Source organism: Alligator mississippiensis, chromosome 13 (genome assembly GCF_030867095.1).
Source record: "Alligator mississippiensis isolate rAllMis1 chromosome 13, rAllMis1, whole genome shotgun sequence".
In the NCBI taxonomy this organism is placed as follows: Eukaryota; Metazoa; Chordata; order Crocodylia; family Alligatoridae; genus Alligator; species Alligator mississippiensis.
The window spans coordinates 37641487-37647035 of NC_081836.1; positions in this window are offsets into that span (position 1 = coordinate 37641487).

The window sequence follows — 5549 nt, forward strand, 5'->3', positions numbered from 1 at the left end:
GAAAGGAATCACCTGGGGGAATTATAATACTTGCACAAAAAGTATTAATATACATATTCCATCCAGGAAGAGCACACACCAACTGCTGAAACTTCCTTAGCCTGACAAAGGGTTTTTGAACCCGAAAGCTTGCTTAATAACTATTCTCCAACCATTTGGGTTGTTCTAATAAAAGATATCAAATTCACCCAAGGAACCTTGTCTGCCTATGTCCTTAGACCAACACGGCTACAACCCAAACCCCTGCAATATACATATACACACACAAGCTGCCAGGGTTTCCTAAGGCATCATGCTACTGGGTAGAGCTGGGAGTGAGGACTGGTGGGGTTGCAGGAATGAACTGCAGGTTGAGAGCAACTGGGAGCAACCTGAGTTCCAAACAAGGGGCAAGGGCTGAAAACCAGAGGACTAACATGGGATCAAAGGTCAGGAAGCAAGCTAAGGTCAAACCAATGTCCAAACACCAAGCCAAAGGGGTAATCAGGGAGTCAGGGTAGTTACCGAGACAGGAGATGCACAAGGACAGACTGGTAAATTGTGCTGCATGGCTCAGGGGCTGGAGGAGTTCCTTAAAAACAGCCCCAAAACCAAATCACAGGGAAAGGATTGTGGCTCAGTTGGCCCTGCCTACTGTGTTACATGCAGCTTACCTAGGGGTTTGGACAGTCATTCAGTTTCTCCAGTGAGAGTCCCTGCTCTGTCCAGAAAAACCACAAACGTACAGATGTTCATAATTTTTCTCCGAGAGCAAAAATGGTCACTCCAGGAGGAAAATAACTTGAAAACAACCCAAGTGAAGTCGGTCCTCAGAGAATCTCTCTCAGGAGACAGAGCATCTGGACAGGGAACAGATGCAGAGCCATCCTCTGAAATCCCAGAGAGGTGTGCTGGCCCTCCTCCTCTTCCTCCCACAGGGCGAGGGAGAGCATGCATCAGTCCCAGCCAAACAGGGAGCAGAACAGTACATTGGGCTGGAAAACCCAGTGCTGAAGCACTTAGGGGGGGCGTCCTGGCTTCTGGCTTTTTCAGTGGCTTGGAGTCCACTCAGGGCAGAAGAGAACCAGGCAGCCCATCCCTGTACCTATAATATTTACACTATGCCATTGGGCTCCAGGGCTGGGGTACTCACCCACACCTCCATGCCTTTGGGGCTCTGTCCTCGAGTCAGCATTCACCAGAGACCGGTGGGGTGGTAAACAGCTTTACCTTTATTAGGAACAGGATTCAGCAGCTCACACTCATAGCCTGCAGGGAGAATGACAACAACCCATCACCACCAAAACCACACCCACAGGGCATCAGGAGGAGAGACTGGGTCCTCCCACTTCTGGCCCCTTAAAGGTACATTACATATACCACGTCCCCTTTCTTTACTCTGGAAGCTCCCTCTTAAATAGTTGGATATTCGTCAGGAGCTACTTTAACTTGGAACTTTTCAGGATCGTGAAGCCAGAAGTTGCTAGCACTTGGCTCACTGGTGGGGTCTAGCCTTTACTGCTATCCCATTATATAGTCCTTGTACTTCACAGGCAATCTCGCCACACGTCCATTCTTAGTTTGCATGGACTACAGGTTCTTCTGTGGGTGCTGGTGGATTCTCTGGAACGTGATGAAACTCTTGCTCCTGGTGGTCTGGTTCTTCTACTGAAGTTTGTTCTGCTGCAACCTCTTGAGGTACATCAACAGGTTCTACTGGTACTGACATGTAATCCTTTCTTAAGTATCTTCTGTTCTTCCTGTAAACATTGCCGCGGGGGGGGTTTACCACGTAGAAATGTGGCTCATCCCTTTTTGTGATAACAGATTCTAGTATCCAACCTGTACTTGTTTGCATCCATACTTTCTCCCCCTCTCAGAGGTGGCAGGAATGCATCTGTGCAGTTGTAGTGCTCCTTTTGATGCCTTTGGAGGTTCTGCAACTTGTGGGAGACATTCGACAGTCGTCTAGGAGTTAGCATCGCCATTGTAGCAGGGAGGGTACTGTGCAAAAGTCTCCCCATCAGAAGCTGCACTGGAGCATACTCAAGACCGATAATAGGCGTGTTCCTCAGATTAAGTAAAGTCAGATATAGATCAGAGCCGTCCTCTTAAACATTGACTTAATAGTCTGAATTGTGCATTCAGGCTGACCATTGGATTATGGGTATCCTGGGCTAGAATGGGTGATGTTTATGCCCCAGTCAATCACAAATTGTTTCATCATGTGACTTGCAAATGGCATGTGATCACAGACTATTTCTTTAGGTATGCCATGGTAAGCAAACAGAGATTTCATTTTGGCCACTACCATGCCAGCTGTCTTGTAGGCCTGTGCAAGTAGGCAGCTATTTGATCCAGATTTGGATCCAGCCACTTCGGATGCCAGGGATCCGATCTGGAGCTCTGGACCAGGTTTCTACTTCAATCCAGCTGAAGCAGCTCCAAATCTTTGGAGCCACCTTGGAGATCCGGCCATAGGGTATAATGGGGAATCCATGAAATATATATAACTTTGTTGTTTTTTGTCTGATTTGGATTAAACTTGCAGAGGTGGTAGCCTCTGCTGAGAGCATGAAGCCTGCCAACTTTCAAGAAGATCAGTGCAGAAGCTACCACCCCTGCAAATTTTATCTAAATCAGACAAAAGACAATAAAGTTATAGATATTTCATTGATTCCTCATTATACCCTATGGTCGGATCTCCGAGGCGGCTCCGAAGCTTTTCTGAAGCACTTCAGAAGCTTGGAACCGCTTTGGAAAGCCTGATGAAGCCAGCACTTTGATCCAAACATGCTGCTTCAGATGCCAAAGCATCCAAAGCTTCTTCGGATCCAAAGCAAGGTCTGAAGCCTCACACAGCCTTACTGTCTTGTCCAGCAAGTGCAAAACTTAATGGTACTGGAGTAGTAGTTGACTATGATCAAATAAGACTGTCCCTGTAGGTCAAATATGTCCACTGCCAGTTTTATCCAAGGCAGGTCTGGGATCTCATGTGAGATCATGGGCTCTTTCTGAACACTGGGTTGGAGCTCTTGACAAGGGGTGCAATTTGCAATCTATTGCTCGATGTGGTCATTCATCTTGGGCCAATATATGATTTATCGAGCTTGCGCTTTTGACCTTTATATGCTTTGATGGGGTGAGTGAAGCAGTATCAACATGTTGGTCCTTGCACCATGTGGAATGATTATCTTTGGCCCGACAGTGAGCAAACCATCCTGAATTCGGATTTGGTCTCTGAGAGGCCAGTAAGGCTTCAGTTCAGGTCTAACTTGTTTTTTGTTTTCTCGGCCACCCATTAAGATGCTGAGCTCCAAGGGCTTGTAGTTCCTTGTCAGACTATGAATCACCTTTTCTGAGTGGAAAAAAATCAAGGTCAGGGGTGGAGCGAGCATTGTGGCTCTAGAAACCGTGTCAGCCACTAACATGTCTTTGCCTTTGGTATATAGCATCTGGCTGTCATATTTCTGGGGCTGCAACAGCATCCTCTATAAGCTGTGCTGTAGCCTTTCCTATGGACTTCGTGAAGATCACTTTGAGGGGTTTGTGGTCCTACTGACCCTTAGCTGGGCACCATATACATATTGGTGGAACTTTGTCATGGTGAAGACAATTGCCGGGAGGTCTTTTTCAATCTGGGTATAATTTCTCTCAGATTGTGTTAGACCCCTTGAAGCATATGTAATTGGTTGATTCTGCTGAAACAGACATGCTCCTAAGCCATCTTTGGATATGTCGGCTTGGATCTCCAGCTGCTCTGCTGGGTTGAAGTACCTGAGCACAGGTACCATTGTGATAGTTTGCTTGAGCTTATCCAGGGCAGCCTGATGCTTGGGTCCCCATTGCCAGATAACGTCATTCCTGAGAAGCGCTCTCAATGGGACTGTCAAGCTCAGCTCTTGTGGAATGTATTGCACCAAGTACGAAATGGTTCTGAGGAGTCTTTGAAGGCCTTTTTTGTTTGTTCGAGGGGGCATCCTGTTGATGGTTTCCATTTTGTCATCATCTGGTTTGACACCATCTTTTGAGAAGATATGGACCATGTACCTAACACTGTTGACTAAAAACTGTATTTTGTCCTTATTAAACTTTACTACTTTCAGATGCGCTCTCTCTTGGACTTGTTTCAGGATTGTACCATGCTCCTCTTTCTTACCGTCTCCATGGGGTGTTAAAGGTACACCGCTCTGCCAATTCCATGTCCAATTTGAATTGCCAGTAGCCATCCATTTCATCAAGAATGGTGAATAGATTTTTACCTGACAAACTCTTCTGCATATCCTCTGCAGTGGGGATTGAAAAGTGCTGCCTCAACAGTTCCTTGTTGAGATCTCATGGGTCTAGACAAAGTCATAGTGAACCATCCTTCTTTTGTGTAATCACAAGGCTATTGACCCAGGGTGTGGGCTTAGTCATTTTCATAATTACTTTCATATCTTCCAGAGTTTCAAGGGTGGTCTCCAATTTGCCTAGGGTTTCAAAGGGAATTTTTCTACACCCATGCACAACCAGCGGTACTGCTGAGTTGACACAGAGTTGACATAGATGTGGTGGGTACTGGAAAATTGTCCCAACCCTTTGAAAACTTCGGGATATAGTTTGGAAGGTCTGCCTTGGTTGTAGGTGTTGTCAGGTCCATTTCATGGTCTGCGGCCACTTCCAGGCCATGGTATAAAAACTTTGGGAACCTTTGATATAGGCTAGCTGACTCCTTTTGCACATGTTGGCGCTTCTCCCTTTGATATGCACATTTTTGCAAAATGGTTGTAGTGCGCAGGTCTGTTATTACCCTGAAATAAAATAGTTTTCTGAAAGCATACTGTTAGGTTTACAATAATTTGGATTATTAAGAAGTATTAGCTTTACAGCTGAATACAAGGCATGACCTGTGGCCTAGCAATGCAGCTGACCACAAGGCAGAATGATAGCTAGGCCTTTGCTTGTGTCAAGTAATCATTTTAACTGCACCAAGCATTTTCTGAGTGAAAAAGTGAATCTGTGTCTGTATGCTAAAAAAAAATCAGCTACAGCAAGAAATAAGATAAGACCGAAAAAACATTCTTTTGAGCTTACTGGTTGCGTCCTTGAGAAGTATCTTCTACTGTGTAAGGTTTTGCTAACATATTATAATGTTACTGTTACTTAACTTTTAGTTTTTAAAAGTGCTAGTTCAGCTTAATAAAAATATGCTGTTACAAAGATTTGTAGAGCACCGCCCCAAGTATTGCTTTTTGTTAACCATATAGTCTTGCTTTGTTATAAGAAATATAAAAGATCGCCTCACCCTTGAGGGGGGGCCATTTTGCCTTTTGCTGGCTTTATGGTCTTTGCTCGAGCAAATAAACAGCTGTCTTTCTTTACCCGCGTTGTCTGTCAATCAAATTACAGCTAGACAACGGACCTTAGGGAGGTTTCTCCCACCACATGGTTCACTCCAGAGCATTTGTAACAAGTTTCTCCAAAAGCTGGGCAGGACTGAGGCTTGTGTGTGCTTCCACACCTTCTGCATGCTCTGCCTTTGTTAGCTTGATTGCCCTCATGTGAAGCAAGATTCACTGATGGCTTGC